Raw genomic sequence first — 26,527 nt, forward strand, 5'->3', positions numbered from 1 at the left:
TTAGCCATTAACTGAAGCTTCCTTTCTGTTTTCACAAGCACACTGTAGGGTAAGATTTGTTGTGTGTTTTAGCATTCTAGTCTGTCCATGCCTTGAGTGCACATTGGTGTCCTTTTACTATATAACTGAAGACTGCTGATGTTTGCTGTCCTTCAAGGGGTGATTTGTGATTGTGTACATTCTTTGGAGATCTGCCTTTCCATACTTTCCATCTACAAGAGTTCAGATTACCATAAATCTAATAACTTTCTTTTTAGAGTGGATATTTTCTGGCATTAATATGATCAGTGTGTGTGTGTGTGTGTGTGTGTGTGTGTGTGTGTGTGTAGATGTGTGTAGTAAGGCTTGAAATCCAATACACAAATCTTGCTTGTTTTTTACTTATGGCAGGCTCTGTTCCACTTGAGCCTCCACTTTCTGGGTTTTGGATGGCCCATTGAAGGTAAAGGTCTCCTATATTTGCCTGCCCCTGGTAGCTATAAACCAACATCCTCTGAGCCTTCTGAGTAAATAGGATTATTAGAGATCAACTACTGGCATCCATATCTATTGGCATATGACTTTGATCTTTATTCACTTATAAGAAATGTCAGAGGAAATCAAATGACATCATTAGGATTACTCTGATAAATCACTGATGTTTAACACATGGGTTAACATTCGCTTTGCTCATCAACCTTCTGTATGATTTCAATCTTTTATATCTGTAATGAGCAATTAGATTTCTTGAGCCCTGTTTTGGCAATAATTAGGTCACTTACAAAAAAGTTGGTTCTTCTCTCTTGGTTTTATAAATTGTAGGATATTTCAGGACAGGATTTATTGAGGGTTAATTTTGCGCTGCTGAAGGAAGGCATTTCTGATGTCCTCTGCTCTGTAATGACATCAATTCCTGGCAGAGTGTGAACAATAGGTAGTTTCCTGTCATCTCTTCATGTGTTTTATTCCTCAATGTCAGGCCCCTTTCTGAACACACGTGATCCATTGCTCTGTTACATATGCAAGGGGGTCCTGTGTAGCTCTCCTGGATTTCCCTCATACCTCTCTGTACTCTCCAGTGCGCTGTCATGTGACAGTCAAGCTCCTAGCTTCCTTCAGCCTATTTTCCTCACCATTGCATCTTGGGAACTTGGAGTATGCACCACCTAGCTTTCTTCTTTTTGTGCCTTGGTCTGTACCCCTCTCACAGAAGGGCCTGGGTACTGGGAACATTTTCTTCACTGTCTCTTTAAGACACCATCTGTAATAGTTTAGCAGTGCATTCACTGACTTCATTCTCTCAAATATGTTGTCTTCAAAGTGCTTTAGTGTGGTTTGCTTGAATACTTTTGGATTGGCTTCATAGAGAACCACAGCTCAGTACAGCTTACTGCACCTTAGGTAGAAACAGACTGCTATGAAACATCAGTGAATGTTGTAGATTGATTGGATACATATCAGCTCATAGTCTCTCTTCCTGTTTCCTTTTTAGGAAAGCTAGTTTCTTCTGGAAAGTACTTCTGTGCCTAGTGAAGGTCAATTCCTAGTGCAAGGAGAAAATGCATCTTATCTCAATATCTACTGAAGCGACAGTGGTCATTTTTCTGCCTTTCCACTGCCCTAGGCTCTAAGCTAACCCAGAACAGGGATGTAACTCATTTATCTGCAAAGCTTCATGCAGTGGATTCATGGAGTAGAGTCTTTTTATGCACTTTGACAGATGAGTGAATGAGAAAATATGGATACATGTGTTCCTTTATGGTTAAAAAACTGAGATAGCCTTTTTACTGTTTTTTTTTCAGGTTGTCTATTTCACCCAGAATGCACTTCATTTATGTAATGATCTTCACAACTTTAAAAAAAGACAATGTAAAATACATATGAGAATATATTTGGAAAATACGTGCAAATGCCAAGAAAAGGAACAAGAAAAAAGCAAAGAATGTATTATCACAATTACAGTGTGAAGAGCTAGAAGGAGAATTTTGTCATTTTGAGGTATGTGCCAGTCTATATGGAAATTCTTGAACAGCATTTAGATCTATGCATACAACTTCGTAGCTTTCTGACTCCCCTCTCAGGTGCTTAAAGGTGTGTTTTTGTAGTGTTCACAGTTTGGGATAAGTTATTTCACCAATGTTACATGTAATAATTAAAGGCAAATTTCGTAAATCACAATTATAATGACTTCCTAAAATTACAATATACTGAGATCTCATTGCAAGGCAAAATTTTTGAATATAGTATTTGTTGATGCTGCCAGGAATAATATTTTGTATTTGATAATTTTATATGTTCCTATTCACTTACTTTCAATAACTACTTCTGTGTAAAGTATTATAAAATTTACCATGCGTAGTTAACAAATTTTTTGATCAATACCTGCAAAATACTCATAAAAATTTGTTCACAATTCCTCAGCATTCAGCCATGTTGTCATACTTTTCCATTATTGCTGACAGTAAATGCATGCAAAGGCGTTTTTCATTTATTCTTTTGTCCTGGTCCTCAGAAATTCAAGTTCCTTAGGCATTCTTTATTGACTAATGAAATGCTGGTATTTGTCCTTGGCAAACTTCACAGGACTGTGGACAGAATGAAGGAGGCCATTGAAGGAATTTCCTTGGTGATTGCACACTCTTAGTCTCTTGCACATACTCCTGTCACAAGGCCTAGCATCAAGGGCTCTTCTATGAAAAGACTTCCACATGATGCAGAATTGAAGGAAAGTTTCCCTCCTAGAGAAAACCATGTGACTTCTTCGTCTAATGCATACACTTTAGTTAAGAGCCTGGACCAGTACCTGAGCAGGGTCAGTTGCATTTCAATATGTTCCACTGGTTTGCAAAGTTTGAATGATTACGCTTCAGTTTTGACGTCCTGACTTGTTTGACTGCCTTTTGTTCAGTTAATATTGCTATTATTCAGTGTTCATAGAAGAATTGAATATCTGGGTATTTTTTTTAAACTTCAAGCTCTCATTCTGAATCTCTACATATTTGGGTTTTTTTTATTGGAATACCTTTTTTGTTTACAGTGGTGCTTCCAGTATCCTCCATACATGTGCTCCCCACTCTCGGAATAATTTCAACAGTTGCTCTGACTTTATTAATGTTGATCAGATAATATATTGAAGAGCATTTTATACTTGTGCCATACCTTCTCATGTCATGTCCTCACTCCCCACTGCTATCCTTCCCCCAAAAGTTTTGCAACATCAGTTCAACAATGGAACCTTTCTGTTTAAGTGTTTAGAGTGGCAGCTTTTTGTGTTGTGCTTTCTTGCTTCTTTTGTACTTTTCTTGTTATTACATAGGTGATATACAGATGGGTTACCATATCACAAGTCAGGTAATGAATATATTTGTCTTTAGATAATGACATTCCCTCCTTTATACTCTCCCATTTTTCACCTCTGTTCCTTCCACAAGTTATATAGTTCATTTTCAACATGATTTCTACTGAGTATCACTACTTTATTTGTTCACTCTCTGTCCTTCCACTTTTGTGTACCTCCCTCATCCTCCCCATAGACAGAAGCAGAGAGGCATTATACCTCTTAATTCCTCCTCTAAGAGTACCTGCTTTGGTCTCACTATATATGAATGACCACAGTCCTCTATGACTTTTCCTGTCACCATGTATTTTAGATTTACTCTCTGCCTATGTGTCATTTGTCTTTCTGAATTTGACTTATCTTCACTTAATATGATTTGTTCTGGGCCCATTCATTAACCCCCAAAAGACAGATTTTTTTGCCATTCCTGGAGCTTTAGTTCAGAGCCTGGGCAGTGATTTCTGAGGCTAGTACTCTACCACTAGAGCCACAGTACCACTTCCAGCTTTTGTCTATATAAGGTACTAAGGAATTGAACTCAGGGCTTCTTACATGGTAGGTGAACACTCTACCACTAGGCCACACTCCAGGCTCCCAAATTACATAATTTTATTTTATTTTATTTTTTGGTCAGTCCTGGGTTTGAACTCAGGGCCTGAGCATTGTCCTTTGGATTTTCCTCAAAGATAGTGGTCTACCACTTGAGCCACAGCACCACTTCCCGCTTTTGTATGTATGTAGTATCAAGAAATTGAACCCAGGTCTTTGTGCATCCTGGACAAGCATTCTACCACTAGGCCAAACCCCCGACCCCAAATTACATAATTTTTAATGGCAGTGTAAAACTACATTGTGTATCAGTATCGTATATTATTTGAATCCACTCACCATTGTAGGACACCTGGACTGTTCCCAAGACTGGGCTATTTTGAATATTACAGAAATGAACATAGAGGCACAACTGTATTTACAGTGTTCTGGCTTGTGTTTGTCTGTTTAGAAGTCCTGGAATGTTATGGCTAGTTCACAGTTAAGGGATTTTTTGAGGAACCTCTAGACTGCTGTGCAAAGTGGTTGTATTAGTTTAGAGTGAAATAGGATTCCTTTTCCCTCAAATCCCCACCAGCATTTGTTGTTCTAACTCCTAATGTTGGGCAATGTAACTGGAATAAGATGGAATCTCAGAGCCATTTTGATTTGCATTTTCTTATGGCTAGGGATGGTGGATTGCACATCCTCTGTGTTTTTGTCATTCTTACCTCTTCCTCTGAGGAGTGTCTGCTCACTGTTTCTCATTCATTCACCTAATTTGGAAAAGAAAGGAATGGTACAGACAACAGCTGCACTGCTATGACTTTGAAAATAGTTCCTTGGTCTCTACATATCTTTATACACGTGTATTTATATGCAGATATCTAGACTTTGATGGAAGACTTTTTTTATTTTGATTTAGTCATGGGCCTTGAACTCATGGCCTGGGTGTTGTCTTAGTTCATCAGCTCAAGGATAGTACTCTATTGCTTTGAACCTCAGCATCATTTTAAGTTTTCTGATGGTTTACTGGAGAAAAGAGTCTCTCAGATTTCTTGCCTGGGTTGCTTTGAACTCTGATCCTCAGAGCTTAGGCTCCTGAGTAGATAGGAGTGCAGTCATGAGCCATCAGTGCCCGGCTGTTCATTTTCGTCTGTGCTAAATGATTAAACTATACACAGTCAAGGACCATGTGAATTCATAGACTTAGTTTTTCATTGATGTTAGCAATAGTTCACCTAATATCAACTTTACATACTGTAAATGCAAAGGGTATTTCCTGCTTTTGTCTAGAAATGAAGCTTCTTCTAGCAAAAGTTAAAATGTAAACTCTCCAAAACAAAGCTTTTATGCAAGATTGAGACATATTACTTTCCTAGTTAACCTAACTCAGTGTCCATTGTGCTTTTGTTGCTTTATGTATTTTGCATTTCATGTGCTAATAGGAGTTCAATATGATATAACATCTAACTTTCTACTTCTATGTCTTCACTATTTCTTCTTTGCTCTAGTGTTGGCTGTCTGTCCTGCCGCTCTGATGGATAAAAGCATCTGCAGGTGGAACGCAGGACTCCATCCAAAGTGATGCTTAGCATTTCAAGCTGCAGAGTCCTGGGTTATGAGGGACTGATGCAAGGTCAAAAGCTCTTCCTTATCTAAAATCTCTGTCATACCCTGGGACTTATTGTGAGCAGCATACACAGACTGAGATCATCTGACTAAGCATTGTGGTTGCAAGTACTTGACCTCACAACGGAAAATGTCTTTGACTTTGTCTACTCTTTCTGTTTCATTTCAAAATTGAACATAATTGCATCCCTGAGCAAGATATGGACAGGCTTTCGAGTATACTATGTATTGTTATACTCCAGAATGGCTTAACAGTCAGAGGACTAGTACATGTATATGCCAGGTATTTGGCTAGGAAGTTCAAGTATGATAATATTTGTTAGTATATTGTCATCATTTTCAACATTGCAAGTACACAAAATGTTAATTTGGACAATATCAGAGAAATCATACTTTTTATCTACAGTGATAGGTATTGAAAGCATGGCCTTGTGCATGCTAGGCATGTGGTTTGCCAGTTGAGCGACATCTCCAGCTTAGGTTTTCCCTCTGCCACTTCTCTCCGGTGGTGAGATATGAACTCAGAGCCTTGAACTTTCCAATTTAGTTTCAAAACCCAACACGAGGACATAGTGATACCAATACTCTGTCTTGTATACTGGTATTGTCTCAATATTCTAAAGCATTCAGATGACAAGGACATGGACTCAGCAGGTGCTTAGGTCCAGACAGGCACTGAGGACATTACTCCTTTGAGACCTCTATCTCCCAGTGCTGTCATGTAAATTGTTAGTGCAGAGGCTCTTACTTGATGATTATTTGTTCTTGTACTTTAGAAAATGCGTACAATCTCTTTGAATTGGGTTTCATACACAGGTAGTTTGATGAGGATTTTTTTAAGAGTTCTAGTTCTCTGCTCAGTAGAAGAAGAATCCATCTCCTCACTGGTGTCTCAGTCATTCCCCCAACTTGTCAAAGGGCAGCATGGCACAGACAAAGACTGCACTGCTGTGACCTTCAAACGTTCCTCACAAACTTGGTGCTTGTTCTCTGTACATCTTTATACACCTTCTATCTATATTCGGGTGTCTGAACTTTTTTGGCTGATCCCTCTGGATGTATGTGTACTCTGCTCCTTATTATCAGCACTGAATTGTTAGATTCTACATGGTCAAATACTATGTGAATTTCTACACATACTTGTCCTCCCCAAATACCTATAATTCACCAAAAACTAAGTCTACAAGGCTGTATTTCCTGTCTTTTCCTAGAAATGAGGTTTCTTGTTCCATTGAAGTGTTCACCTCTGCTAAACAAAGGTTTTATGGAAGGAAGACCAAGAGTTCATTCCTTATGAATCTACACCAATCTTTCCTGTGGTTTTGTGGCTTATTTTCCAGTTCACTTGCTATGTGGGATACAAAGCTCATTTATCATCTACATCTCTGCTTCCATGGTGCTTCTGTTGCTCCTGTTGGCACCACTGTTGGCTATCTGTTCAGCCTATCTGATTGATAAAGGATCTGCAGGATTCCCATCCAATCTGGTGGTGGGCCTTTCAATATAACAGAGGTGTGGGGTACAGAAAACTGATTCATGCTCCATTAGCTACTCTGTATGTGAAGTCCACTTCCATTCCCACCAGTAAGTGTGAGCTGCATACATGCACACTGGCCATCTGCATTTGACCTTGTAGCTCCTCCTACTTGACTTCCAAAGAGAACAGGAGAAATTGTCTTTCCACATAGTCTACTTTTGCTTATTTTCAAAACTCAATATTAGGATGTACTGTTACTGATAGCCTGTCATGTGTACTGTCTATGGTTACAATACTCCAGAAATTGTTTAACACTCAGGTGAAAACTACATGCACTCACTTGGCATTGATAGCTGGCCATGAATGGCCAGCTTACCCTTTTGGTCATCAATACCTTCACTGTGAAGGCATATAAGTCTAACACAGGTCATTAGTCCTCTGCGTTCAGGAAAAAAATCCTATTTTCTATATACAGTGCTGGGTTTTGAAACCCTGGCCTCTCTATGTTAGTCCACAATCTTCTATTTGAGCTACATCTCCACCTCTTCTATCCCTGCCACGGCTCTCTGCAGTATTGAGGTTTGACTTCAGAAGCCTGTAGTAGATGAAGGTGCATAGGAGTGAGCTGAACTTTTGGCGTGAACCACTGTGCCCTCAGCATGGCCAGGAATGGATTGATGAGGGAATGGCTCAACTTGATGATAATATTTACTGGGAGGGGTGGGGCTAGATGGTGCAAATTGGAAGGCATAAGAATGTCTTTGAAAGGCCATTTCCAATTCACCAACATAATGCTGGATGGGAAATGAATAGTTCAAGACTTCAAACATCAGCAAGAAATAGAGACTTCTGGAGCATAATGCCATAAAAGCAATGTGCATGCATGCACACACACGCACACAACACACACCCACTATAATTTCTTTGAGAATGGGATTTCACTAGAATACCCAGTCACAAAATTATAATCAATGATTTTTCTTGACATAGCTCTTGTGCACATAATTGTCCTCATTATTCTTATGAAAGAATGAAATTATACATAGTCAAGTACCATGTAAATTCATTTGAATTGATTTTGCACTCCCATTTACTTCAGTTTATCTAAGCACCATTTTATATGGTGTGTATGGAAAAGGATATTTCCTGGTTTTTTCATAGACATGAGACTCTACAAAAGCAAAGTTTTATGCTGCAGTGATGAATATTTCTATCCTGGTTAACCAAACCATTGTTTAATGTCAACTTGTTTAAATCATTTTAAAGCTACTATACTTCGTAGGAACTTATGCCCTTGCTCTACCTCTAAAATTCTGCTTGCATGTTCCCTCTTCTCACTCCTTGCTGTGCTAATGCTTCCTATCTGACCTGCCTATGTGATAGAGAAAAGGAACTGTAGGTTAGAACAGATCTCTCATTGAATGGGGCAGTCAGAGTAGGAGAATGCTTTGGTATTAAGAGTTGATCCTGGGTTTGTTTGCTCCTTTCTTTCTTAGGGCCTTCTCACTTCAGTGGCTTGTGACTTCCATATATCCATTGTGGCAATCTTACTAAGCACTGTGTTTGCTAGTAGTTGATTTCACAACAGATCATAAGCACTTATCCTTTGTCCTCTTCAGGTGTTTTCCATTTGTTTTTGTTATATGGGAACTCAGTCAGTGAAAAACAGAGAAGCCAGATTTTGAGACGCAGATTTGGGAGTCTTTATTGGAGAGCCAGTGACTGTAGGCAGACTTCTGTCTCCAAGACGTGCAGCCCAGCAGAGAGCTTACACAAAGCTTTTAAAGACAAAAACCACATGACTTGTGTATGGAGCAGTCATTCACTGGAGCCAATCTTCCCTAAAGCCAAACAGCATGACATCTCCATATTCTCTGAAGACAAGCTCTCCTTAAATTGGCTTATTTCACTTTGAAGGTTTTGTAGCTGGATGAAAAGCTCTTATCACCCAGCTAGGTGTCAGGATGGCTGGGAGAACAAGGTGATGGTGTGTAGACCCAGTCTCCTTATTTAATTTTCACATTTGAAAATATTTGCATGCTGGTGGTTATGGGCTGTTACATATCCTGTATATTCTTATCATATTCCAAAATGATTTAACACAAATGACAAGTCAACTCAACAATGCTCATATCCAGTTGAGGAAATGGCAATGGATGTTAACAAGCTGTTTTCACCATTAACAAATTCAACACATACATGCAAAAAGAATCTGGAAGTAATTATGGAAGAAATCGTACATCTTTCCATAGTGGATTGTCCACAGTAGTGTACCCTTGGACTTGAGCGTGTTTGGTATGTGCACTGCCACTTGAGATCCATCTGAGATCCATCTGTAGCTCCTCCTCCACAGCACTTGGGTACTGAGATGGCAATTCAGAGCCCTGTAATAGACCAAGCTCTCAAGACAAAGTCATTATTTCAGACGTGCTTGATTCCTCAATGATCCCCTTCGTGCTTCCCCATAATTTGATCTTGAGCATCCTGCTGTCTAACATCTAAAATAGTTTCTCCTCTTATTCCTGAAGCCAGGGGAAACAATTTTGAAGGAAACTCAGGGTAGACATGTGTCAGCATACAAATCCAATTCTTCAGCAAAATGGTGCCTGGCAGTATGGTGCCTGATTTTAGTGCATCAGCCATGAGGTAGAAGGTAGAAGAATATCTGCAATGCCCTAGGCCAGAAGATATAGTGGTAGAATACAGGCACATTTGCACACACACAAATACTTCAGGTTTCTAGCCTTTCCCATGTTGCACCACATCATCTCCTGTCTATGTCTGGCTGGTGTGTAACTCCTGGCTCTGAGCCCTGTTCATCTGTCTCTGTTTTTGATGTGGTGCCACACCTACGGGAAACTCTATACCTTCTGGCTAGTGTCTTCCCCTTCTGGAGATGTATGAATCAGGAATTTGACACTCATCTGGGGAGAGCTGGGACACACTGGGATGCCTTCCATCCACTTCCTCATTCCCTCTTTGACCTCAAGAATCATATGTCCTTGTAGACTCCCTCTGTGTCCTTACTGGATTCCATGCACATCCTCACCACACTCATTTCCCTTAGCCTCACCCTATATGGCCGTAGGTTCATTGCTTTTGAGCTAATGTGATTCTCTGCTAGGATGTATACTAATAATTACAAATGAGGGAAACCATGCAGCCTAGGTTTCTTTGAGTTGGCTTACTTCACTTAATATGATTTTTTCCAAGTCTTTCAAATTCCTTAAAAAATGGGGTGATGTCATTCTTCCTGATGGCAGCATTGAATTCCATTGTGTATACATACCACAATGTCTTCATCCAATCTTCAACTGAGGGACATCTGGACTGGTTCTATATCTTAGGTATGGTAAGTAATGCTGCAATGAACGTGGTGGTGCTACTAGCATTCACAAGTACTTTTTATGGACATTTGGGAAAATGCCCAGGAGTGGAATTGCTAGGTGATAGGGGAGCTGTACATTAAGCCTTTTGAGTAATTGCCACACTGTTTGCCAGAGTGGTTGAACAAGTTTACAGACCCACTCACAATGCAGTAGACATCACTTCTGAGCACATCTCTACCGGCAACTGTTACTATTCAATTTCTTGATAGCGGCCATTGTATCTGATGTGAGGTGGAATCTCAAAGTTGTTTGAATTTAGATTTCTTTTTTTTTCTTTTTTGCTACTACTGGGCTTGAGCTCAGGGCATAGAACTATCCTTTGGACTCTTTCAAGTCTAGCACTCTTACTACTTGAGCCTCAGCACCACTTTCTATGTATGTAGTACCGAGGAATCAAACCAAGGTCCTTGTGCATGCTATGCAAGCACTCTACCACTAAGCCAATTTCCAGGGCCCTACGTTTCTTTTATGGCAAGAGATGTTGAGGATTTCTTCATGTGTTTATTGGCCATTCTTATTTCCTCTTCTGAGAAGTTTCTCTTTAAGTCTTTAACCCACATTTAAATGGGATCCTTGGCGTTTTTTTTTTTGAGGATTTGTTTTTAAGAGAGTCAATACTTTGAGCCATTAGTATATTTTTGTTATGAGGTCTTTGTCTATTGTATGCCTACTGAAGTCCTCCCACTCTCTGAGCTTTCTATTTGACTTGCTAGCTATATGTTTTGCACACAGAACCAAACCAGTTACTGCAGTCCTACTTGTTCAAACAATCTTTATTATGTTGTGTTTCTGGGCCTTTATTAACCAGTGCTAAAGAGCTCTAGTGTGTGTCTTATTTATTCCTGTAAAGTTTCCAGGGTAGACACCCTTTACCTCAAGGTCTTTGAGCCATTGGGAATTAATTCTGGTGCAGGGTGATATATAAGGGTCCAATTTTGGCTTTATACAGGTGCTTAATCAATTCTGCCAGCACCATTTGTTGACCAGGATATCTTTCTTCCATTCATATTTTTGCTCTCATCACAGATTAGGTGCCATTAATTTCTGGGTCTTCAGTTCTATTCCATTGGTCCTCTGGCCGGTTCTGGTACCAGTACCGTGTTGTTTTGATTACTATAGCTCACCCATCTTTCTCCTTCACCAACCAAGGTGTTCAAAAGTCATTGTAAAGAAAACAGGAAGGAGATTAGTAATGTAAAGAAATGGAGGGAAGTTAATAAAGGATGCCTTGGGAAAGGAGGCTAGAAAGAAAGGATTTGGGAAGTAAGAATTGGCTTAAAAGGTTGTTCCCAAGTAGAGAAAGGAGGAAATGAAGACTACTGGATTGAGTAAGGAGCAGCTGGTATGAGTATGTCTTGGTTTGAGAAGGTAAATCTTCTTGGTAAAGTTAGTGAAGATGGTATGCAAGAAGAGGAAAAAGGGAGTTCCCACACACCCCTCCACAGAACTACTGCTGCCACAAGTTTCCCCCCAGAGGAAGCTGGGGAGAACTGGTCAGGAAAGAGGGGATGTTAAATCCCATACAGAGTCAGTTAGTGCTTCCCATTTCAAAATTAACCAGAGCCCAGATATCAAAAGTACAGACTTCATGAGCATGCCTATCTAGTAATCATTCCTATCTGTCTTTTAACTCGGAAGGAACACATATCTACTACCTATTAGTTCTACTTATACAGAGTCTACCATCCATATTCTTTACTCCAGAAAATGACCAAGGCCTCCCACCGGGCCATTACCATTCTAATCCAGTCACAGATTCTCACAGGTTATTCTTAGATAGCCCTTGGCAAGATTGTCATTTTCACCATATTGATTCTTCAAATCCAGGAGGAAATCAAAGCAGAATTAAAAGAATTGAAGTCTAAAAGAACTATAGAAAGAATCAACAAAACAAGGAGTTGGGTCTTTGACAAAAATTAACAAAATTGACAGACCCTTAGCAAATCTTACCAAAATGCCGAAATAAACAAAATCACAGATGAGAAAGGTAGTATCACGACAGAAATTACCAAGATCCAGAGCATCATGAGGGAATGCTTTTCAAACCTTTATACCAACAAGTTCTAGAATCTAGAAGAAATGGATGACTTTCTAGCCACTATTAACATATCCACACTGAACCAAAAAGACCTAATCCAACTAAACAGGCCTATGTCAAGCACTGAAATCGAAATGGCAATAAGAGACCTTCCACCTAAGAAAAGCCCAGAGCCAGATGGATTCACAGCTGAATTCTATAAGGTCTTCAAAGCAGAGCTCACACCAATACTCCTCAAGGTCTTCAACGAAATTGAAAACAAAGGCTGTTTGCCAAGCTCATTCTATGAAGCCAGAATAACCGTCATCCCCAAACCAGACAGAGATTCATCAAAGAAAGAGAACCATAGACCCATTTCTTTTATGAATATTGATGCAAAATTTCTCAACAAAATACTGGCCAACCGTCTACAACAACTCATCAAAAAAATGATACACTGTGATCAAACAGGATTCATCACAGGGTTGCAACACAGCAACAGGAACAAGGCCAAAAATCACATGATTGTCTCAATAGGTGCAGAAAAGGCATTTGACAAGATCCAACACTCCTTTATGCTAAAAGCTCTGGAGAAACTAGGAATCCATGGAACATTCCTCAGTATAATAAAGGCTGTGAATAACAAACCCACAGGTAGTATTATACTTATTGGCAAAAAGCTAAAGTAGCTATCTTTTTTTCCTTATTCACTTTGCATCATAATGATAGGTAGGCTTTGGAGAAAAACCAAGGGAATCCAAAGGGCAAATCAGGAATGATGTCACTGAGCAGTTTTAATAAGTCTCCTCTAGCACTGTCTCCTCCAGCTCTACTAAGCACCCAAAGAAATCTAGTGTATGTGTGTGTTTAAATTTGTCTTCTTTTGCTAACTGCTAAAAAGAACTTAAATGACATATTTAAGTTAAAAATGCATTTTTTATAAACTTGTCATGAACTACAGTATAAAATTTGGGGGCTGGGAATGTGGCTAGTGGTAGAGTGCTTGCCAAGCATGCATAAAGACCTGGGTTCTATTTCCTAATACTACATACACAGAAAAATCCAGAAGTGGTGCTTGAAAAAAGTGGCCTTGAAAAAGCCCGAAAACAGTGGACAGGCCTGAGTTTAACCCCCAGGACTGGCAAAATAAAAAGAACGATTTTAACAAAGAAAAATTCAGATAAAAAAAATAGAAGAGTGAATGTGATAATATTAGCAAATGTGTCATTTATATACATGTATATATAGTAATATCTTCAAAATGAGTGGAAGTTCTTCAGGGCAAAGGAAAATGCTATTAGAACAAAGATCTGGCAAAGAAGAATGTACAAAATGATTTAAATACTAAAGTCCTTTGTTATGCTCATCCCTTTTCACACATCAATATTCTCAGCAATACAGGAGTAATTACAATCTCTGAAGAGAAAATCCTTAAGGATATCAGCTGCATATAGGATGGGAAGAATCCAGAGTATTCTAAGACACCTGCATTAACTCTGAAATAGGACGACGTTATATGAAAGTGGACTTAGAACTCAGGTGTCTAAAATTCTACATACTAGGAAGGTGTATTAGGAATGAATTAGAGGCTACTCTGGGCCACTTGGCAACATCCTGTGTCCAAATAAAGCAAGGAAAACAAAAAGCTAGGCATAGGTGGGTCATATATGTAATCCTAGATCTCAAGATGTTCATATCCAAAAATCATGGTTTGACTCCAACCTAGAAATTCCATGATACTGGCTCCAATAAGCCAATTTAAAAAATGAAACTGGAGATATGGTTCAAGGGACAAAGCAATAGTCTTCAGCAAAAAGAGCTCAAGGACAGCACTCAGACTCTGAGTTCAAGCCTCAAGACCAGCAATAAAAATGAATTCATGAATTGATAAATAAATAAAGCAGAATAGCTAGAGGATATAGCTAAGAACTAGAAGGCCTGTCTAATAAGCACAAACCCTTGGCTTCAACCTCCAGTGAATACTTCCCGAATGATAACTTTACATTCTATGTAAATAAATCCTTGTAAAATCTAGGAGAGTAAAATTAGGAGACAAATGTATTTGATATCCAAACAAATAAGATGAATATAGAGAGTGGAAAAATAAATGGAAAGGCAGAAATGGAAAAAATTATACAAGTGAAAACTCTGATGAGTAGAAAAGTTTACCAATACTACTAAAAATCGAGTATCACTTCGACTTTGTGTAAATATGTGAAGAAGCACAGTGTACTAAAAACCAATACCAAACTGTTGTCTACAGGAAAACTCTTTTAAATTTAATACATTTTAGCATAAAAGAGATGGATTGGAAGAGTAAATACTGGCCAAAGAATTAAAATGTTCAGTGATAGCCAGGCACTCCTTACTCACATCTGTTAATCTTTTGAATTCAGATGGCTGAAAACTGAGGATCAGAGTTCCAAGCCAGTTTTTGAAGAAAAGTACCAGAGATTCTTATCTCGAATTAAGCACCTGAAGTAGAAAATAGAACAATGGCTGAAGCGGTACAGTGTCAGACTTATAGTGGAAAAAATTAAAAAGTCAGAATCAGAGCTTAGGCCTGAGTTCAAGCTCCTGGAGCCACCCCACAAAAGAAAGGAAAGAAGGAAGGAAGGAAGGAAGAAAGGAAGGAAGGAAGGAAGGAAAAGAAGGAAGGAAAAGAAGGAAGGAAGCAAGCTAGCAAGCATGCTGCAATGTAAGATTCAGTGAAAAAGGAAGGTTGCAATGAAAGTAATAAAATAGCATGTTGAATTCTGTGTGTGTGTGTGGTGTGTGTGTGTGTGTGTGTGTGTGTGTGTGTGTGTGTGTATAGCTAGGATGACAGACTGCATCTCTGCCAAATTTAAAGATAAAAAGCCTTTTAAGCTGGGCACGGTGGCTCAAGCCTGTAATCCTAGCAACTCAGGAGATTTTAATATGAAGATCGCAGTTCCTTTATTGCCATCCTGGGCAATAAAGTCCATGAGACGCTTATCTCCAAAATTAACCACCACAAAACCAGAAGTGGTGTTGTGGTCAAGTGGTAGAACACTAGCCTTGAGCTGAAGTGCTCAGGAACAGTGCCCAGGCCCAGAGTTCAAGCCCCAGGACCAAGAACCACAGCCTTTTAAACAAGCCATGTGGAATTGGCTCATGCCTGGAACCCTTGCTGAAACGAGGCTGAGATTGGAGGATGACAGTTCCAACTCATCCTGGGAAAGTGAAGTCCTTGAGACTGTTACTGCCTAGTAAATACTCAAAAAGCTGACATGGCAGAGCCAATCTGAGTAAAAATGCTCAGAAACAGTACCCAGGCCTTGACTGAGTTCAAGCCCCTGGTGCTCACACACACATGGATGCCTGGGGAAAAAATCTGATGTATCCCTAAGCTGAGTTCGAACGCCCCTAGAGCTAAAGCTTGAACTGATAGAGGTGTTTTACTAGATTCTTTCCCTGGAAGTCAACTCAGTCAGGGCAACACATCTGGTGACTCAGGCCTCCAGGAAGGGAAGGGGGGGGGCTATGCTAGGCGGAGACAGTCGTACAGATTGTTTCTGATTGGCTGAGGGGAAGAGCGGCTTCAGCAGCTGACCAATGAGAAGCGTCCTTGGTAGGAGGCCCCTGGAGTCTCCCAAAGGCGCCAGTTTTATTCCCTCTCTGCTGCCCCATGGCCCAGGAGGTCACAGCCTAGGCTCTGCGGTCCAGAAGCTGAGCTGAGGTCCTGAGAGCGGCCTCTCGGGCTCTTCCCTGGACGCCAGCGCCTTCCACCCCGGGCCTCGGCCCTGCTGCTGACATTTCTCCGGGTTAGACTCCCACAGATGTCACGACCCGGGCTGGTTTCAGAGCCGCCCGCGGGGGTGTGGGGTGCAGTGCCTGTGGATCTCCGGTAGGACAGCGGGGTGCGCGGGGAGGGGGAAGTGGTGAGTGCAGACGCTGGTCCGCGGTCAGGATCCTGGGCAGGGTGGGGGAGCGGATCCGGAAGGCAGGGCCTCAGCTGGGTCTGGTAGGCCCTAGGGGGCCAGGTAGTGAAGAGCTCCTCCAGGTAGTGAAGGGCTCCTCAGCCCTCCAAGGCCTGCGAGAAGGGCTGGCAGCGGGCACCTGAGTCCTAGGAGTTCTGCCACCCGGTCCTGGCCATCCTGTCTGCTCCAGAGGAGGTGAAGTCACCACAGGCTGGGGCTTTTCCATCCTGGAAAACACTCCTGGTGTAATGGTGGAGAGAATTGATGATTCATTGGTGACATCTGAATTTCCACCTGTCTCCCACATTGCCACCCTCCTTGGAAAGGGGGATCCATACGCACCCACGTGGTGGCGGTGGATGTTGGGGAGATCTGTTGTCCTCTCTGACCTGTACGGATTTCAGACTTGTTTTATGATATTGGTTGTGTGTGTGTGTGTGTGTGTGTGTGTGTGTGTGTGTGTGTGTGTGTGTGAGTGTGTGAGTGTGCTCACACGCGCAGGTGTGGGCGCTAAATTCGGGGCCTGACTACTGCCCCTGAGCTTTTTCACTCAGGCTGGTGCTCTACCACTTGTGCCACAGCTGCCCTTCCTGCTTTCTGGTGGATGATTGGAGATAAGAGTCTCACTGATGTTCCTGCCTAATCTAGCTTTGAACCAGAAACTACACATGTCATCCTCCGGGGTAGCTAGCATTGCAGGCTGCCTGTGTCCCTGGCAACAAGCTAGATGTTGACTTTTGATTATCGTTTTTTTTTTTATTGTGATTAATAAGGGTTACATTATATTCACCAGATAAAAGGTGCATAACTTCACAAACATTGATACTCTTTCTCATGACATGGTCCCCATTTCCCTTCCAACCTCCCCCCCATCTTGATTTCCCCTCTTCCCTATCCAATTTCAAATAACCAATTAAGCACATATAAAATATATCAGATAACAAGGTGAAATATTGTAATAATATGAGATAACCAAGGGATGGCAAAAGAGATGAGTTCCTGGTGCAGGTCTGCCAGGTCCAAGCCCCTAGCCCTGCCTCTAGGAATTCATGCAGACTGCTCCCTGAGGGTGGGTGGGGCCTCACCTCTTAAGAGTTTTCAGGAATTTCCTATCCTTCACCACAATTCTAAGGTGCTAACTTTGGACAAAGTTTTACAGCTTACTGGTCATAAGCTACATCTATGTCATACTTATAGTTCTCATCCATGACTCTTTTGGAACCCACCAAACTTCAGTGGACTGACTGTTTTTATTCACCTCAAATATCTTTCCTTTTAGATAGAAAAGAGTCAAACCTTAATTTCCACCAGGTGTGTGAGGATGTTTGTGGGTGTTGAATGAACCTAGAATTGTAACATATACAGAAACATGTTTCCAGAATGAAGGGTTAAGAAGAAAAAAGGGGTTAGCAAGCAGGAACCAATAATCAGAAAGCCCAAGTTAGAACACTGAACCACTTTGTCTCTTGATGCCAACTTTGAAGGAGAAATGGGAGAAAGAAAGACAAAATTATAAGGATAAACAGATTCTTTTTCTCAATGATTTACTTATATAGATTATTAGTCCTGTTTCTATATACATAACATGTCAAACTCAACTATCATGAAATTTCTAAAATGGACTCACATTTTTGTTTTGTTTTGTTTTCCTTTTTAGAAAAAAAGAAGGTAAAGATCACATACTTTTCTTCTACTTTCTTCATTTCAATTTTTTTTTTGCCAGTCCTGGCCTTAAGCTCAGGCCTGAGCACTGTCCTTGGATTTTTCTCAAGGCTAGAGCTCTACCACTTGAGCCTCAGCACCACTTCCGGCTTTTTCTGAGTATGTGGTACCAAGGAATTGAACCCTGGGTCTTCATGCATGCTAGGCAAGCACTCTACCACTAGGCCAAACTCCCGGCCCATTTCAAATTCTTAACTGAAACATTACATGTAACAATAGCTGGTCTTAACTTCTATAAAAGGCTATACCAGCGGCCGGGAGTTTGGCCAAGTGGTAGAGTGCTTGCCTAGCATGCAGGAAGACCCAGGCTGGATTCCGCAGTACTACATTCACAGAAAAAAGCCGGAGGTGGTGATGAAGCTCAAGTGACAGAACTCTAGCCTTGAGAAAGTCCAAGGACAGTGCTCAGTCACTGAGCTCAAGTTCAGAACTGGCAAAAAAAAAGACTAAATCACATTAAGTTTCTTTGCCAACATAGACAGTTACAACAATTCTTTTATAGTTGCCTTAAACATAGGCATGAGAAAAACTTACTGAAGGAATTGAAAAGGAAAAGGAAAACCATAGAGAAAAGAAATGGATGATAAATGTAACAAATAATTTTGAAACACTCAGATCTGAGAGGCAACTATTTAAAAAGCCCCAAAGGACAGAGTGAACACAATCTAGTCAGCAAAATAAGACAGAAATCTCACACGTAAGAAATACTGTTTTGCATATGCATTTCAGAAGTTTCTGTTAGGAAGTGAGTGGAAGATAGAAATTTTCTTATTCAGGACTCGAGAGCATAGAATAAAGAAACAGATTTCTTATAATTGATTACTTCAAGCTGAATGTGCATGAGATTATTAACATGTGCAGTATCACTGTCGGTGAATGTAAGACCATGCTCACTCTGGTCTCTCTTTCTAATGTAATCTTTCTATCCACATTGGCCAAAAGATGAATTACATAGACATTCTTTATACTTTGTAAACACATCTTGTCTAGCCAGCACTCTAGTGGTAGAGTGCTTGCCTAGCATGCATGAAGCCCTGGGTTCAATTTCTCAGTGCAACATACGTAGAAAAAGTCAGAAGTGGTACTGTGGCTTAAGTGGCAGATTCCTAGCCCTGACCAAAAACTGTCCAAAGACAGTGCCCAGGTCCTGAGTTCAAGCCCTAGGAATGGCAGACAAAAGAAAAAGGGAAAAAAGAAAAGTAACTTGTCTATGTTGTTTCCTTGTTAGAATAACAGTGACTTCATAGAATGAATGACAGAGTTCCTTTCTTTACATTTAATGGGACATTATTGATACTTCTTTTAGTCTGGAAGAATTCTATAGTGAATCTCTTCATTCCAGGGCTTTTCATTACCTTGGCACTGTTACTTCTAGCAGTGAAGGGTTCAGGTGGTCTCCCTGCAGTTTCAGCTCTCTCAGATCTCACCCATGTAGGGGGAGCAATGAGAAAACCTCACAGGCCACTATTTGTTATTTTCTATCCAAAAAGGTGTTCAGATAATTTAGTATTTTTTCCATTAGTTTTCCCCTCATTTTCCATGCTAGTGTCTGAAATGTTTTAAGACTCATAGTTCTACTTTTGGCTTTTGGGTTTTGGTTTTTGGAGGACTTTTTTTTGGGGGGGGCTAATGATAATATTATTGAGTTTCCTGTCTGAGCTTACTTCCAATCAGGATCTTTAGTGCCCAATGTCCCAAGTATTAGGTTTACAGATGTGAGACACTAGCAGACAGAAAATATTATTAACCTAATCTAAAATATATTCACAATAAATACAAGTTTTAGGTATGTAGGTATGGACATAGGTAGGTACTTACAGAAATAGATAAACAGATAGATCCTTCAGTAACTCTTCACTGAAACACAGAAAAATACATTCCCATTTTTGTGGGGTGTGAAAAAGAAAAAATGGAGCTTGTACTTAGGTCACCAAGTTGGATTAGTAGGCATTCTGCTGTTGAGCCATACTTTAAGCCCTTTCTCTGCACTGATTATTTTCTTTGAAAGGTAATAAGATCAATATTAATTGATGCCTAACAGCTTGTTTTGAAGAGAACTCCAAAAATGATTTAAAAAATTATATGTAAGAAACTGGCATTGTTTTCTAATAATTTCACATACATGGTTATTATTTTGATATTCACATTCAAATAGGAATAGACTTACAAAGTGTTATTTAGCTCTCTAAAATAAAAGGTACAGATTGTATCGTATTGTAAGTCATGAAAATGTGTGAGGATAAAAAGCCAGACCATGAACACATTTTATACAAGGGACTTGGCTCTGGGTGGGGAAATGGGGACCAAGACATGAGAAAGGGTATTAATGTATGTGAAGTAATGAACTGTCTCTCTGGCGAATATAATGTAACCCTTCTATTAATTACAATAAAAATATGAAAAAAACAAGGGACTTGGCTTTACATAGTTCAATTTAGCTGTCCTTTCAGCCAAAGTCTGGAAAAATGCTTAAAATATCATAGAAAAATTATTCAATCTACATTAATGAAAATAATGATGCTTTTTAAGATTAAATACAACTCAACAGAATGTCTATATGAGAGCAGAAATGGAATTAACAAGTACATGTCTGATGCCAGAATTATCTGTATTTTATTTTCTTTACAGAGTAGACAGACAAATGAAAATATCAGAGGGAACTTCCAAGAACGTCAGGCAAATTTTCTAATAAAGACACTTTTGAGGGCCGGGAGATTGACCTAGAAGTATCGTGCTTGCCTAGCATGCATAAAGTCCTGGGTTCGATTCCCTGGTACCACATGCAGAGAAAAGCTGGAACTGATGCTGTGGTTCAAGTGGTAGATGCTAGCTTTGAGAAAGCTCAATGATAGTGCTCAGGCCCTGAGTTCAAGCCACAGGACTGGCCATAAATAAATAAAGAAAAAAAGAAACTTTTGAAGTTCTAGATTTTTGCAGAAACAATATACATGAAAATGTAATATATTGCATATATTGTTCTATCATTCAGTGAAACTTCAATTGTATTTCACACTTGTATTTTCTAATGCTATATGTACCTAATTACACCAGTTATTTTAAGACAGGGTTTTGGTTTTTGCCCAGGGTGTATCTGGACAGTGACTCTCCTATTTCATATTCTGCCATTGGCCACAGATGAAAGGAGCATGACACCATGGCTGGCTTTCTCTGTTAAGATGGAGCCTCAGTAACTTTTATGGCATATAGTCTGCAATCATCATCCTCTCAATCTCAGTTTCCCACAGAGCTGAGATGGCAGGCATGAGCTACTGCACTAAACTTTAATGTTTTTCTCTTATACTTCATAAAAGTGAGAACAAACTTCTGGTGTCTAGTTCATTCATGATCCAGTGGTGAAGCTAACAGTTACTGATGCTTATAGTTGAGTGACCTGATGCAAAGACAAACCTTCTGTATCTCAGATACAAAAGAAGCGTCCATGACTCTTACAGTAATAACTCAGTACTTGATAGTCACACCGGGTCACATTTTCTTCCCTTTTACTTTTTACCTCGTTTTCTGCTAGGAACTTGGATTCCTCCATCTGGTTTTTAAGTTTTGTTTTCATTTCTGCTGCATATAGTATTTTTATTTACTTCAGGAAATTCATTAAGTGGTCAGGTACTGGTGCTCAGGGCCTGTAATCTTAGCTATTCAGGAGGCTGACTTCTGTGTATTATGCATGGAAGTCAGCCCAGGCAGGAATGCCCATCATTCTCTTCAATTAATCAGAAAAAAAGCTGGAAATGGAGGTGTGCTTCAGTTAGTGTGCCAGCCTTGAGCAAAAATAGGCAAGCAAGTGAGAAAAGCCCTGAGTTCAACTGCCAGCACAGCCACCCCCCAATATATGTCATGAATAGAAATCCAGAGGTAGCCCAGTGGTAAGCAAGTAAAAGGCCTTGCTTTGATTCCCGGGATGAAACACACACACACACACACACCACTTGAATGGCCCTTAGTTACCATTAGTTCATCTTTGGCTACTGATGCGCTGTAAAATGTAATGACTAGATTTCAGTTATTCCCTTCATATAGAAATTCTTTGATAAAACTGTCTTTGTCTTCATATTCTGCTTTTAGAGTGTGTAAAATAGTATGGGTACAGCTTGTAACACCTCAGGCCTCTTTATAATTTACATGTTATTTACACTCCCTTAGGTGGCCATATTTAATGGTTTAAATAAGATTTAAGAAGTGCATTTGGACAACTTACACTAGGGTAATTTTTTTTGTGGGTCATGGGGCTTGGACTCAGCCTGGACACTATCCCTAAGTTCTTCAGCTCAAGGCTACCACCCTACTGCTGGGCCTGGACATAGTCCCTGAGCTCTTCAGTTCAAGGCCAATGCCCTACCCAGCTTAGTAGTGCCTTTTTTTTACATATGATCAAAATTTACACTTTGTAAATTGTGAGAAACTTTACACATATGAGCAGATAGTATTATACTTTATATTGCAGTATGAGAACATCACCAGGTAACAGTAGTAGCTCACGCCTGTAATTCTAACTACTTAGGAGGCTGAGATATGAGGATTGTGGTTCAAAGCCAGCCTGGGCAATAAAATCAACATGATATCTTTTTTTGTCATAAAAACGTGAAAACATTTTATTCTATGTACAATAATGTACACAAATTTAAATAGGTCACCAAAGAGACCGGAAGTAATTAAAGAGGTATATTTACAGTAGCACATCACAGTAAACGGAAAACCATTCACAGATTCAACATTGATACTGTTTTTTGTGCTTGGTTACACACTGAAGTGAAGCATATTACTTCATTTTGGATGAACTGAATTTTAAACGAATACCTCAATGATTCGTAAATGCTATTTTAATCAGTGTCATCATTAACAAGTTCTTCAGCTGCTGCGCCTGTGGGCCGAATCCCTCCATTTCTTTCTCTTTGAACATCATCATCATCATCATCATCACAATCAGTACTGTCATCTTCATTTAATTCTCTGTCAGATTCAGCAGCTTCTTCTCTTAATAGCTTCCTCTGGATTTTGATTTTCATTGGGTGCAATAAATCCATTGTTGTTAGACACATTTGAATTATCCTTGGTATCATCTTCAATGTATATACTTTTTGATGGCACATTGGACAAGTATCTTGAATGTACAGCCACTTCCGAAGGCAAGGTGCATGGAAATAATGATTACAAGGTGTAATACGAGCAGATGTTGTAAACTCATGGTAGCAGTTGCACATACATCACCTATTTCTTGCAAGCGGCTCCCTTTTACTTCAAGAAGTGAATTGATTTTCTTAACGGCAGTTCTACGGTTCATGAATGTCTTCCAGCCATTTTTTGCATATAAGTAGATGTTAAAATAAGCATGTAGGCACATCATACAAGCCCAAATTTTACTTCCTGAATCAAAAATCATAGTATAAGCCCCATTTCCAAACATCACTACTCCGAATATAAATTCAATAATATTGCCTGTTGAACGAACGTAGTAGACATAATCATCAAGCTTTTCCCAGAGGACATTATAGTAGCCATCAATCATGAATAATGTATAAACAGTGAGAGAAACAATTACTTTTAAGCAGAGTTCCACACAAAAGGCCGTTACTGCAAACAACCATGTATTTAGTGCATAGTGATGCCAGAGAACATAACTGAGTAAAACAGGAAGGACAAACAGGCAAGCAGAGACAAACAGCACAGGAAAATGTCTATGAAAAGATGACACATGGGAGGCACTGAGAGACATTAATTAATACAGGATCTGTCATTCCATGGATGAAATGCAGGACTGCAGTTAATAAAAGGCACATGTTTCTACTTAAGTGAATAAGTCTCTCTTCTGGCCTTAACCCACTTAAACCAATCTGAAGAGCCAAAATAAAAAATAAAACAGGTGCTACAAAGCCAAGCCGCCTGTCATCTTCTTCAGTTGATCCAATAAAGGCCAATATTCCAAGGCCCAAGTAATGGGCTACTGAAGAAATTACAGCACTCATGCCCAGTACAGTTAGGGTAGAATCACATCCACTAATTATAAGGTTACAAATGAGGTCCCAGAAATCATCCCAAGAAATAAAATAGGACTCAGTTTCATTTGCCATCCTTAAAATGTATATTAACACTGTAGCCTGGGCTGTAACTCTTGTTAGCCAGAAGACGCGAAGTAGATCTGGGAAACCAATCCTCTTCCATGTGTCTTCCATCAATAACTGTAATCCATAAATTCGATACATGTGCCTCACTAAAAGATAAACATACCGTGTAGAATAATAAAACCACTTAAGTTTCACTGCCAAGACAAGCACTGTATTTCATATGAGGATCAAGGATGAGGTAAAAACTAAAGTCTCTCTGAGGTGTAATGGTAGCTCTGTGATTAAACCTGTTACAGGAACCAGCAGATCCAAAATAATTAATTGTGAATAGATGGACTGAGTCTGGAGTAGTGTGATGTATCCAATCCAGATGTGAGCTGTAGAACAATGAGTGCCCTCCGCAGTGAGGGCCCTTTCCGAGGCAGGGCACCCAGAGCGCCACCTGGAGTGCTGTCCACATCTGCTGAGGGGCCATCCGCACCTGCTGCTGTGGAGCCCCTCCGCCACCAAGAGCCACTGTCACACCGGGGGTCGTGTGGGGCAGGGCCCTGGCCGGTGGCCGGGAGGGGCGGGGCTCGGGCGGCGGCTCCGCCCCGACGCCCTCCTCTCCTCTTGGGCAGCCCACCCCGCCGCCCACCGCGTCTCCCGAGCTGGAGCAGGCAGAGGAGGCGGAACATGACATCTTATATACAATAAACTACTCCAAAAAGTCAGAAGAGGCACCGTGACTCAAATGGTAGAGCACTAGCCTTGAAAGCGAAGTGGCTCATGGACAGTGCCAAGGCCCCGATTCACACTTCAGGACTGCAAAACGGGGGGGGGGGACAGGCCTGGGAGTTTGGCCTAGTGGTACAGTGTTTGCCTAGCATGCACTAAGACCTGGGTTCAATTCCTCGGTACCACATACATAGGAAAAATCCAGAAGTGGTGCTGTGGCTCAAATGATGGAGCTCTAGCCCTAGCCTTGAAGAAAACCCAAGGACAGTGCTCATGCCCTGAGCCCAAGCCCAGGATTGGAAAGGAAGGAAGGAAGGAAGGAAAGAAGGAAGGAAGGAAGGAATGAAGGAAGGAAGAAAGAAAGAAAGAAAAAGTATTTCAATTTAGAATCTAAATATTGTACCAAAGTCCATGAGGAGGAGTTGGACTGTTCTCCAGACATTGCTGAGCCCCTCATGGGCTTCTTGCTCTACTTATTTCATCGTGAAGGGAGATTTGGGTAAAGCAGCTAGATGGGTAGTATAGGTTGGCAGTAGACTAACAGAAACGGAAAAGAAGATTTTAGAATTTCAATGATTGTAGTTTCTTCTCTATTTCCCTTCCCCTCTTTCTTTCTCTCCCCCTATTCCTCTCCCTCCTCCTGCTTTTCTCCCTCCTCCTTCCCTTATCTTTTTTTTAAATTATTATTATGGCATCAATTTAGGGCCTGGGCCTTTTGTTTGGCTTTTTTCGCTCCTTGTTGGTTGTTCACCCCTGGAGAAACTCCCTCAATTCTGCCTTTGTTGCTGTTACTGTTGTTTTTAATTGGAGATGACAGTCTCGTAGCCTTTTCTGCTGAAGGTGGCTTTCAACCACTATTCTCAGACGTCAGCCTCCAGAGTATTTAGGATTACAGTTGTGAGCCACTAGAACTCTGTAAATGATTGTCTTTTCACACCGAGAATTATGGTCCTAGCTTGTAAAATGTTACTGGTCATCATTAACCCCAAGAATGTATCTGATCTCATTTGTTTGAAAGAGAAAAATAAAATTACATTCTGCATTTTGAGGATAATTTGCTTTTAGCCTTTAGGTTCAAAACTACTAGCCACATGCTGGTAGTTCAGGCCTGTTGTCCTAGCTACTCAGGACACTGAGATTTGTGCATCAATGGTTCAAAGCCACAAGGGCAAGACAGTCTGAGAGACTCTTATGTGCAAGTAACTATCTAAGAGCTGGAAGTGGAACAATGGCTAAAGTGATCATGTACTAGCCTTGTGTAAAAAGCTCATGGATAATACCCAGGGCCTGAGTTCAAGTCTCAGCACTGGCACACATGCACAAGTATTAGGACAAGATAAATATGTGTCAGGCAGTCACTAAATTATTGGAATTAGCTAGGCAAATCTGTGAAAGCTTTTTAGTGCTTGGTCAACACATGGTTTTCCAATGCTAGATGTTTTGAGTCCATTTTCCACTCATGAAACAAATACCTGAGAATGAACTTCCAAATCAGAGAAGTTTATTAGCAGGGCATTGTTGGCTCTCACCTGTAATTCTAGCTGCCCAGAAGGCTGAGAAGTGAGGATTACAGTGCAAATTGAGCTTGGTTTGGAAAGGGTATGAAACTCTTATCTTCAGCTAACAAGAAGATGGAAAGAACCAAAAAGAACAGAAATCCTGGCCAAGTTTGAGAATTCAGTGCTGCAGCTGCAAGAGCTATTTCGTGGCA

At 40.4% G+C, this 26,527-nt stretch overlaps 1 pseudogene; it reads right to left on the minus strand.

Moving 5' to 3' along the window:
* Positions 1-22,857: 22,857 nt before the first annotated feature.
* On the minus strand, positions 22,858-24,776 carry LOC150039319 (E3 ubiquitin-protein ligase RNF139 pseudogene; annotated as a pseudogene).
* Between the last annotated feature and the right edge of the window lie 1,751 nt (positions 24,777-26,527).

The sequence above is a fragment of the Megascapheus bottae genome, unplaced genomic scaffold, assembly GCF_031878675.1.
Source record: "Megascapheus bottae isolate mThoBot1 unplaced genomic scaffold, mThoBot2.hap1 HAP1_SCAFFOLD_40, whole genome shotgun sequence".
Taxonomy (NCBI): domain Eukaryota; kingdom Metazoa; phylum Chordata; class Mammalia; order Rodentia; family Geomyidae; genus Megascapheus; species Megascapheus bottae.